Here is a 12255-nt window from a genome sequence, read left to right on the forward strand (position 1 = left end):
TGTGAAAAATTACTACTTGTTGGAAGATAATGTGGGAGAATGTCTGCGTGTCTTAATAAACTGGATTGGGGTTTATGAAGGAATACTGTGCTCTCTCTCTCTGAAGGAATACTGTGTTCTCTCTCAGGGACCTCATTACCTGAATGTATACCCTCGTGATCCCCCTTGCCGTTCAGTGGGGAAGCCTCCTAGTGAAGTGCATTAGCAGATTTTTCAGCACTTCATGTGAGCACAAAGAGTGTGAAGTAGGATATGGTGACACCACGGTGCTTCAAGACACACTGCTCACTGGGTAGTGTCAAGAGATTGCTCTAAGATTTGAAAGTTAAATCAGCTCTTAATTAAGAGAACTTAAAAAAAGGTAAGGGCTCTTAACTGCTTTTGTCACTCAAGCCCTGATTAAAAACTTGCATCTGTGCAATGATGTGGGTTGATGCCAACAGGCCGGGAAGCAGCTTTACAGAACAGGAGCTGGGGGTTTTGGCAGGCAGCAGGTTGCACATGGGTTAGCACTGCATTCGGGTGGCAAAGTGCATTAACCAGTAGGTGAAGGCAAATGATTCTTCTCTGAACAGCACTTGTGAAACCACTTCTGAAGTGCTGTGTCCAGTTTGGGGCTTCCCAGAACAAGAAAGATGTGAGGGTACTGGAGCGAGTCTTGTGAAGGGTCACTGAGGTGTTCAAGCTCCTGGAACACAGGGCATAGGAGGAAAAGGCTGAGAGCTGGGTCTGCTCAGCCTGCAGAGGAGAAGGCTTGTGGGCATCTTATTGCCATTTGTAAATACCTGGTGGGGGCCTGTAGAGAAGGTGGACACAATTTAGTGGTGGACTTGGTAATGCTAGGTTAATGGTTGGTCTCAATGAACTTCAAGGTCTTTTCCAACCCAAATGATTCTATGATTCTGTGATGGAACTCTCCAGTGGTGATATCCTAACCTGTATCAGTGAAACTGAATGGACTTAGTTTGTAAGGCCTAACCAGTAGATTTTTACTACTAAAGTATATTTTTGACCATAACAAGTCAAGAAATGAGAAAATGGGTTCTCTCCCAAGAGGTGGTAACCTCCAGCAGAGTGTGAATGAAGAAGGATCTGGCAGAAGTGATTTCTGGATCTAGAAAACAACTATTCTCCACAGACTCAGATACTTATATTTTCCTCACTCTTTTAAATCAGGCCAGCTATTGCCTGGGGCTCTTTTTGAGTCATAGCATACAAATTGCTTTGGGGGCTGCCATAGAAGACACACAGAATGGTAATGAAGGCAGTGACTGAAGGCAGGGAGATTTGGAGTACATGGCTCGTTGGCTTTAAGCAAGGTCTCACAGCTTGCAGGAACCGGCCTTTGCAGAAGAAGCAAGCAGACATTTAGCTGTCATATTGAAAACTATGCTGCTCCGTGGATGGTATGAGCATAAAATGGGCTGTAGAGGGTCAGACGAAGCTTTCTGCCTCCAAAAGTGGCTAACAGCAGATGCCTGGGGAACAGTGTAATCATGCGGCAGCGTACAGTGATACTTCTCCAGTATGTTCTCCCAGCCTCCAGCGGGGAGGATAGGGGTTTGAGCAATAGCTGTTACCTTTGTCTTTAGAAGCCAACGATTGACTTTTCCAGTGTCAGTTGTTTTTTGCAGCTCTTCACTTCAGCTACATGATATGGGGATGCTCTTTGCTTCTAGTCAACCTAATAATGTCACTGGAAACCCCCAAGTTTTGGTTTTATAAAATCATAGAATAGTTAGGGTTGGAAAGGACCTCAAGATCATCTAGTTCCAACCCCCCTGCCATGGGCAGGGACACCTCACACTAAACCATGTCACTCAAGGCTCTGTCCAACCTGGCCTTGAACACCATCAGGGATGGAACATTCACAACTTCCTTGGGCAACCCATTCCAGTGCCTCACCACACTTACAGTAAACAACTTCCTCCTTATATCCAATCTAAACTTCCCCTGTTTCAGTTTTAACCCGTTACCCCTTGTCCTGTCACTACAGTCCCTGATGAAGAGTCCCTCCCCAGCATCCCTATAGGCCCCCTTCGGGTACTGGAAGGCTGCTATTAAGTCTCCACGCAGCCTTCTCTTCTCCAGGCTGAACAGCCCCAACTTCCTCAGCCTGTCTTCATACGGGAGGTGCTCCAGTCCCCTGATCATCCTCGTGGCCTCCTCTGGACTTGTTCCAACAGTTCCATGTCCTTTTTATGTTGAGGACACAAGAACTGCACACAATGCTCCAGGTGAGGTCTCACAAGAGCAGAGTAGAGGGGCAGGATCACCTCCTTCGCCCTGCTGGTCACGCTCCTTTTGATGCAGCCCAGGATACGGTTGGCTTTCTGGGCTGCGAGCGCACACTGCAGCCGGCTCATGTTCATTTTCTCATCGACCAACACCCCCAAGTCCTTCTCTGCAGGGCTGCTCTGAATTTCTTCTTTGCCCAGTCTGTAGCTGTGCCTGGGATTGCTCCAACCCAGGTGTAGGACCTTGCACTTGTCATGGTTGAATTTCATAAGGTTGCCACCAGCCCACCTCACAAGCGTGTCAAGGTCCCTCTGGATGGCATCGCTTCCCTCCAGGGTATCAACTGAACCACACAGGTTGGTGTCATCAGCACACTTGCTGAGGGTGCACTCAATCCCACTGTCCATGTCACCAACAAAGATATTGAACAAGACCGATACCAACACCCATCCCTGAGGGACTCCACTCATTACTGGTCTCTAGCTGGACATTGAGCCACTGACCACAACTCTTCGCATGTGACCATCCAGCCAGTCCTTTATCCACTGAGTGGTCTTTATCCACTGAGTGGTCCATCCATCAAATTGATGTCTCTCAAATTTAGAGACAAGGATGTCATGTGGGACAGTGTTGAACGCTTTGCACAAGTCCAGGTAGATGACGTCAACTGCTCTACCCCTGTCCATCACTTCCGTAGCCCCATCATAGAAGCCACCAAATTGGTCAGGCAGGATTTCCCCTTAGTGAAGCCCTGCTGGCTGTCACCAAGCACCTTGCTGTTTTTCATGGGCCTTAGCATGCCTTCCAGGAGAATTTGCTCCAAGATGCTGCCAGGCACGCAGGTGAGACTGACTGGTCTGTAATTCCCTGGCTCATCCATTTTCCCCTTCTTGAAAAGGGGCTTTATATTTCCCTTATTCCAGTTGTCAGGAACTTCACCTGACTGCCATGATTTTTCAAATATGATGGACAGTGGCTTAGCAAATTCATTCGCCAGCTCCTCCAGAACCGGCAAATGGATTTCATCAGGTCCCATGAACTTGTGCACGTTCAGGTTCTTAAGATGCTCTCGAGTCAGATCCTCTCCTACAGTGGGCCTAAGGTCTTCATTCTCACAGTGCCTGCGTCTGCCTTCCAAGAGTTGGGTGGTGTGGTCGGAGCCTTTGCCAGCGAAGACTGAGGCAAAGAAGTCATTAACAGCTTCGGCCTTCTCCAAACACAGGGTAGCCAGTTCTCCTGACAGCTTGCGGAGAGAGCCCACGTTCTCCCTAGTCTGTCTTTGATTTGCAATGGAACTATAGGATCCCTTCCTGTTATCTTTCATATCCCTAGCCAAGTTTAATTCTAACTGGGCCTTAGCCTTCCTAGTTTCCTCAGCAGCTCCTTATCCATCCAAGGAGGTCTCCTGGCCCTCCTGCTGCACTTCCTTCTAGTTGGGACACAACACTCCTGAGCCTGTAGCAGGTCACCCTTGAATATCAGCCAGCGGTCTTGGGCCCCCCTGCCCTCTAGGGCTGTATCCCATGGAACCTTACTAAGCAGGTTCCTGAAGAGCTCATGAACTGTTGTCTTCTCTTTATCTTCTTTGTGCTCATCCAGCAATACTCAGGAGATTGTATTGACTGAAGTTTGAGCCCAGCACCAGTGCTGAACTGGAAATGTATAATTAAAGGTTGTATATGAGCAGCCAAAGCATTCTGAGACCAATGGATGAATTGAGGACACTCCAAATTTATCCCGTGAGGCCATTAAAGCTGACAGATGTCCCCTGTATTAGTTCCTTGAGAAACTCTCTGTTGTTCTGGTGGTATCCTGCTTCTCTGATGCTCAGGAACTGCTATTTTTATCCTGTGTTTATTTTTCCACACTGTCTACAAGACTCCAAGCTCCTGTTTTGGTGGTTCTTATGGACCTCCCAGAGCTTTACATCATTTATCTCTCTGCTTATCCGTTGTGGCACTGACCAGACTGGGTTTGCTCCAGGGCTTGATTTGACGTGATTATTTCCTCCCTAACAAATATTAGCACTTACTTTTCCTCGTCTTTGTTATGTTTGGTCTCTGTGCTCTACAGTGTTGGTGTTGCTTCAAGGGGCATTTGGTAGTGGTACTCATTGGCAGCCGCATTTGGCTGTTGTACTGCTCAGAAGGTAGGGATGTATGTGATGCTCTGAGGAGCTGTTGCAGATGCAGGAACAGAAAGGGCAGAAAGGTTCCTGAAGGTTCATCTGAGTTTTGCTTGTGAGCACAGCCAGGAGGGTAGGAGGTTGTCTCAACACCATTTCTGGCTATGACACAGCCTGTGGGCTGAGAGAAATTGTAAATCACATAGGGAACAAGCAAAAGTGAACTGTCAAGAGGTGCTAAAATTTGGGCTGACATCAGCCCTTCTGTGGCTAAGATACCATCCCCCATGGAGAAGAAATCCAGGAATGCCAAGCTGGAAGAGGTCATGGAGGCTGGACCTGAGTTCACTGCTGAATAACAGGCCACTGCCACTGCCAGGGTTATTCTTCTCAACCTTTTTGCCCCTGCTGCTGTTTAAAATGCATGGCAAGGGACTCACCAGCTCCTGTTCACAGCATGAGCAAGTACATTTGCTGACTGACTCCCGCATGCTGTGCATCCCGTGTTTTCCAAGAGAGTGCATAATGATGGGCCGCTGCTCAGCTCATTGAGAGTTTGCTACCTAGTTGGAGCCATTACTATGAAATTACCAAATAAAACATACATTTTCAGTCCCAATAGTAATAAAAATTATCGAAGGGCCTCTCCTGGGACAATTATAATGAGATAATACAGACCTCCTGACTGATTCCAGTGGCTGTAAAAAAAAAGCATAATCAAAGAGCATTCAACAAGACATTAGTACATGCCTTGGCTCCAATCACTTTCCTGTCTCAGGGGATAATGAAATGATCAAATTAGTTTTAAAAAGGTGAAACTTCGATTTTTCAGTGCATGTGACAGGTTCTCCCCTGAATAATGTCATTACAATGAGGTGCACAGGACAGCAGGAGCATTTATTGCTTTTGGTCTAGACACCACAGAACATTAAGAAATTTTGCCCTCTTGTCTCTGCAGTGTAATGTTTATTCTCCAAGTGTCCAGGCCAATGAAATGATAAAGAACAGGAGTATAAGCTTTGGTTTTCTTTTTTCCCTTCTGCACACTCAAAACATAAATACAACCGTATGTTCAAGCCTGCGTTTGCAGAAATGTAGCATAAATGGCCTATTGGGTTATATAGCTCATCTGTTTCCCATTACTGCTTTAAAGCAAATTACATTCTTTCCAAAGAGCAACGCCGGTATGGACAGCCTAACAGCCTTGTTTCCTGGGGATCCAGGATGGAGGTCACGAAACACATTTGAAACTGCTCTAAGGCCCACTTTTTCAGGCTGACATTAGCAGAAACCCTGCTTTGTGATGCCTCCAGCAACACTGAAGAGAGCAAAGCACTATGAGATGTTTCAGCCCATCTCTGAAAGTCTTCCCCCCCTCCGCAAATGAACATTAACAGGACATCATCGCTCCTAACTCAGGCACTTCACTGCCACAAAGTTAGGGCTTTGCCCAAGGGCTGATGCCTCCCACGGTTTGAGTCAGGGATATTTTTCACGTTGCAAGCACTACCATCCATCCATTTGCTGGGAAGTGAGCCCCAAACTTTGAGGAGCAAGAGCATTAGCTCCCATGGTTCTGAACTAAACGGCTCAGTACTCTTCTTGAGAGCAACAGGAAACCCCTCATCCCATGTAGATCAAGCACAGCAGGCAGTTAATTGACATATCCATGGAGCAGCAACCAGAGCCACTCAGTGCTTTTCACATACATCAGCTGTTTCAGGAGCAGGGAGGGTCTCACTGCTTGCCTAGATCTGATTGTGATCACCCAGGTAACACACTCCCTACTCTGCAAGATGGGGAGCAAAACCTCTGCATCCTCCCAAAAGACCTGTCAGTACATTAGAACTGGACACCCTCACACTGTGACTGCGATTTCAGACACAGAGCTGTCTCATTTGCTTTGTGAGAGAGCCTCACAGGCAACACACAGAGCAACTTCTGTATTTACCTTGACACTACATGAGCCACAGCCCTCACCTCTTGCAGAGCAGTTGTATATATTATCATCTCTTTGGCATCTTGGTTGCTGCTTTCTCCACTTTCCTTTCCCCTCATCAGAGCAGGTAGGCTGTTTAGGGTCCCCCTCCTGCCCCCCCATGCCTGCTCTCCTTCTCTGAAAGTCATTACCCAGAGTTCCTGCTTTCCTTGAAGTAGCGCTGAACAAGCTGTGCTGTGTTTTTCCCCCTCCAGGCTTTTTTTACAGCAGTTGTTGCAGGAAGAAGTAATTTATCCAGAATTAAAACATCTGGTTATCGTGCTCCCCGGGTAAGTTAGCATTAAAATAAGAGGAAAACATACTGCCTGGCTGTCTCCATCATTTGAGAGGGGGAACATGCCCCGTGGCTCCATGCAGGGACAAGGTGAAAGCTCTCTTCAGTGCTGGCTGCATGGGCTCTGCACAGTGGCCCCGGGTTTGGAGCAGAGGTAGGAGGCACACGCAGCTTGCTGGGGTTAAAGGGATAAGGGGAAAGTGCTAATTTTATCCTGCACCTTGCTTTTTTTAGCTGAGCATTATAGACTGATAACAAAGTGGTCTCCTCCACTCCAGAGCCCTGGTGCACATAATGAACAATGTCTGTGTTATGAATTCACCAGCATTTCTCTCTGTCTACCCACAGGCTCTAGTTCTGTAGTTCAGCTTCATGGACTGAGTATCTGGAGAAAGTGCGCTTGCATAATGCCAAGATGCTGATGGGGAGTGGATTTTAATTAAATCCTTTTTCCAAGTCTCCCCAGATATCCTGTTTCTCCCCTGCTGTCAGAAATCCAGACATGGAGAGAGCCAGCACCACCTCCTTTTTATAAGAGCAGGTAGAGATAGAACAGTGGTAATGCTTTTAACCTGCCAGAGGGGAGACTGAGATGAGCTCTTAGGCAGAAGCTCTTCCCTGTGAGGGTGCTGAGGCGCTGGCACAGGGTGCCCAGAGAAGCTGTGGCTGCCCCATCCCTGGCAGTGCTCAAGGCCAGGTTGGACACAGGGGCTTGGAGCAAGCTGCTCCAGTGGAAGGGGTCCCTGGTTGGAACTGGATGAGCTTTAAGGTCCCTTCAACCCAAACCAGTCTGGGATTCTGTGATTTTATGATTGTCTCCTCCTGAGGATTTCCAGCTTCAGTCAAGTGGGACAGGAGGGAAGACCACTTTCCAGTGATAGTGGTTGCTTTTGCACCAGTCTTCCTTTACAGATGATGAACAGCTCTTTCCATGCATTTGAACAACTCTTTCTATGCATTTGTAGAACTGTTGTCACTATGGCAGAATAGCCTCTCCAGGAGGATGTAGTCATGACCTGGGACACTGGGCAGAGGAATAAAAGGAGCAGTGGCGAATGTGTGACATCCATTGGTCATTGAGCTACAGCCTACTCACCTTCCTGTTTGTGACCTCTTGGTAAGATCTCTTGCCATGCAAAGATTTTCCACGCTGCCTTATTTATCAGTGAGCCAGAGGCCATGAACCTTGCTGCAAACCTGCTGTATTACCATTGTTGCTAATGGTGCAGTAGCTCCAAACAAGCTTGGGTGGTCCAGGAATGGCTTTTGTTATGGGTACAACAGCCATCCCAACCAGGCGTCCATAAAGAAATGCAGAGATTCAGTGATGATATACATAGGTGATGCTCAGATGCTATGGCTGAACGTTCGCTACTGAGCTCCATGGCACCCTATGACCTGATATTTGTTGTCTGGGAAAGGCTATGTGGACAGTACATCTGGGGACTGCTGGGACCACTATCAGCCGTCTCTTAAGCTTTCCCTGTGCTCAATGTGACTTTCCTGGAGCTCTGTTCCCTCTTTCTATGCTTTTCTCCTCTCCCTTTACAGCTTTCACACTTTTCCTAACATCGCAGGTAAGCATTCATCTGACCACAAATCTTGCATTCACCAAGTAAATGAATTTCCAAGTTCAAACCTCACGGGCACAGTGTATTGCAGAGCCACTGTGTGTCAGTCTGAACCAGGAAACTGTCCTGAGCAGCACAAGCTCTCCGTTAAATGATGCAGAGAAAGCTGGAACTAAAGCTCTGTAGAAGGCTAAGTCTCAAAATGGTGCTGTCTTCACTAACATCTGCCTTGCATATGGATGGTTGTGACAAAACTCAAGCAGCTCCTTCTCCTGGCCCTGTGTGTGCTCTTTGCCAATGGCAAAACAGGATGATATAGTATAGAAATACACGAATAACATAATACAGTATTAAATGAAGGAGTGTGCTCCAAAAATAGAGGTCAGCAACCTCCACCTGCAATCCAAGAACACAACTACTGGATATGTACTCTATAGATTTGGACTATGTTGTCACATCTACTGTTGATTTGTTGAGTAACCTTGTGCAAATCACTCCACCCCTCTGCTCCCCTCCTAGCAGTCACTTTGATTACTTAGGCAAGAAACTTACCATTCCAGTATGTGCACAGTGTTTATCATGTTGGTGCATCCTCAGGCTACCAACAAGCCAGTAATAAAGAGCAATAATAACTAGCTGCCAATCAGCAAAGAATCAGGTTTTCTGTTTCTAAATCAACTGGAAATTGTTTTCCTCTTGCTTTGAATAATGTGCTGGGAATATGTAAAATAAAGTCCTGATTTCTTTTTATTTTTTAATTCTTTTTTTTACTTGGCTAGGAGCAAAAAAATACCTTTTATCAGCATTCTAAAATATGATTAATGCTAATCTTAACCTTTCAAAAGTTCCATGCCAGGCAGTTGATGATGCTTCTGTGTTGTAAAGAATCAAACAGAAGGTGTTTCTATCCACAATGAAGTGTTCTTTATTAATTAATGATTTGCTTACCAGGAAATCCAAGAATTCCTTTGCACTCTCTTTCAATAAACCTGGGGGAGTTTAATCATTTGGAGTGGATTGAAGGCATGAATATATTTATGAATTTCTCATCTTTCCCCTTCCCTCTTTCTCTAAATTTGGAACAAAAACTTTATTAACTTCTTACTGTAGGTCAGAGATCTTTCTTTACCTTCCCCTAGCAAATACCTGGGTCATCAAGAAAATTAATAACTGAAATCAGTCAACATGCTGATGTCTTAGCTTCAGCTTTTTCTGAGTTTTTCTACAGTGAGAGAATACCTACTGCAAAACATGAAATAGTGAAGACCACAATCACCCAGCTTCCGAAAATGAAAGCATAGAGTAAGACACGTGGTGATCGGACAACTGGGAGTGGCTTTAACTTGCCGGAGGGGAGACTGAGATGAGCTCTTAGGCAGAAGCTCTCCCCTGTGAGGGTGCTGAGGCGCTGGCACAGGGTGCCCAGAGAAGCTGTGGCTGCCCCATCCCTGGCAGTGCTCAAGGCCAGGTTGGACACAAGGTCCTGGAGCAATCTGCTCTAGTGGAAAGTGTCCCTGCCCATGTCAGGGGGTTGGAACTGGATGAGTTTTAAGGTCCCTTCCAACACAAACCACCTTGTGGTTCTATGACTCCAGGTGCTGTGAATAGACAACAGAGAATGTTTTCAAGATATGCTCTGAGCAGCACCAGCAGCAGCACTCATGAAGAACTGGCTGGCTATGTGGACCAGAGTCCTCTTCTTTCTCTCCATTGTTTGTTGAAGCCTCACGGGACTGTGCAGTCATTGCATCATCAGAGTGGAAACAGTAATGTGAATTAACAGGAAGATGATCTCCCTGATGGTGACATGGTCTAGTGTGAGGTTTACCTGCTCATGGCAGAGGGTTGGAACTGGATAATCTTAAGGTCCTTAAGGGAGCTCAAAAAGAGAGGTTCACAGATAGATCAAGAGATGTTTTTGTGTACGCAGGAAATGGAAAGATGGAAACCATGCTTTACTGAGTCATGGTCAACATTATGAAAATGTTCAAACTGTTGCTCTGAAAATCTGCTAGAACCTGAAGATTTCTTTGGTCCTTCAAGAAGTTTCATATCCATAGCCAGAAAATAATGACATTTTCATCTGGAGATTATAGAGGGCAAAGTGATTAATAGACAGAAATTGAGGGATTGTTGGACACTCTACTTAATTCATCACAACTGCAGCCTTTCAAGGTTACCAATACCTTCTACCACCAAAGGGTTACATGGATTCATTCAATCCTTTGAGAGTCACAGATTAGGGATATGAAAGAACTGTAAAATATAGTTTTTATTTATCATTATTCCTACTTGTGAGTAATTCAGGCCACTTATCTTCAATCACATTTGTACTGACTACTTGCATTATCTGTGATGGGGATGTCTCAGGCCATTAGTGACTAACACTCTGAATAATTAGGCTGTGAAAATCTAACTGCAGGATTTATTATTATTATCATTAGCAGCTATTTTCCATTTGGTTGTATTAATTCCATTTGGGATTGGTCTGTTTTCCTGGAGAACAATGATCATTCATACCAAATCATTTTTGTGCAAAATGCTTTTCATCATGTGATTTAACAGACCATGAAACATCTTACGATGGGTTTTAGATTTTCAACCCAATGTCAGTATTAGGATGACTTTAATACCTTCCTTGCACCACCCCTGGAATACTTATCTGAAGGCACTTTATGATTCTTTTCCTTTCCATTCCTTTTCCAGCTGTCCTTTGTGTCCTTCCTCCTGTAATGCATAACAGTTCTTGTTCTAGAGGTTTCAGTGATAGTGGTCTTCTACTTTAAATGCCACTCTTGGACCTCTAGAAGAGAAACCCTACTGACTCCAAGAGAAACTCTCTGCTCCATTTTGCCCTGCATAAAGATGCTGGTTTCTCTTGCTGACTTTCCTGGCCAGACAGCAGTGCTGACCCTCAGCATGTCCACATGCCAAAAGCCATCCCTGCCAGTGTAAGATAGCAAGAAGGAAAGCATGAAACCCAATCAGGTAGGAGAATCCTGCAGGAGATGCTTGAGACTGTGGACAGAACAACAATTTTTTTACTACATCTCATGCTAACAAGCTCACTTTTCCCCTTCCCTTCCCTTCCCTTCCCTTCCCTTCCCTTCCCTTCCCTTCCCTTCCCTTCCCTTCCCTTCCCTTCCCTTCCCTTCCCTTCCCTTCCCTTCCTTTCTCCCCTCCCCGCCCCACCTCACCTTGCCTCTCCATCTCCCATCCCACCCCCTATCCTGTTTCCCTTCCTATCCTATCGTATCCTACCCTATCCTATCCTATTTCCCATCCCACCCCCTATCCTATCTCCCATCCCATCCCATCCTATCCTACACAATCTCATCCCTCCTGATAATGCTAAAGGACATGAAAATCATATTTGCTCTGTGGGTGTGTGGCTTAATCTTGAACATGGCCACTTGCATTTCCCATTCACCTCACATAGCATTGCCTTTTGTTGCCTTCTGCATTCCCACACTCAGGCAAACTCTGCTCATTTATCTGCAACTTGCTAAAAAAAACCCTCTTTTTTTGCCACAACAAAATGCTGTAGTCAAAAACTTCAAATCATCTCATCCATCAAGTACTGTGTGAGTGTGTGTGTGTACTTATGTGCATGGGAGTGAGCGTGCAATGTGTACAGCTGACAGGCTTGTTCTCTTGCAGTGATAGCTCCGAGGGTAGCTGGACTCTTCGGGGTTTATCTGGACCAATATTAAACACACACACACACACCACACTCCCAGGGCACCTCCACATTCCTCTTTTTCATTTTGGGAACTAAACTGGGGGCACAGTGAAAGCTGTGAAAAGTCCATTTTACCAGAGCCCTTGTCCTGAAGGAACCTTGAATCCCTCTGCCTGGGATTTGGAAAGGAAACAACTTCTTTGTGAGAGCCCCGTCCATGCTCCAATACCTGCTCCTTGTCCCATTCATTGCATAAATATATTTCTCCCCACAAAGCAACATCTGGGCTTTTTTTTGCTTTCCTGTTGTTGCATGCTCTGCAAGCCTCTGGATCAGCAGAGAAGGGTTAGGGTTGGAAAAGACCTT

Source organism: Lathamus discolor, chromosome 1 (assembly GCF_037157495.1).
Source record: "Lathamus discolor isolate bLatDis1 chromosome 1, bLatDis1.hap1, whole genome shotgun sequence".
Classification (NCBI taxonomy): Eukaryota; Metazoa; Chordata; class Aves; order Psittaciformes; family Psittacidae; genus Lathamus; species Lathamus discolor.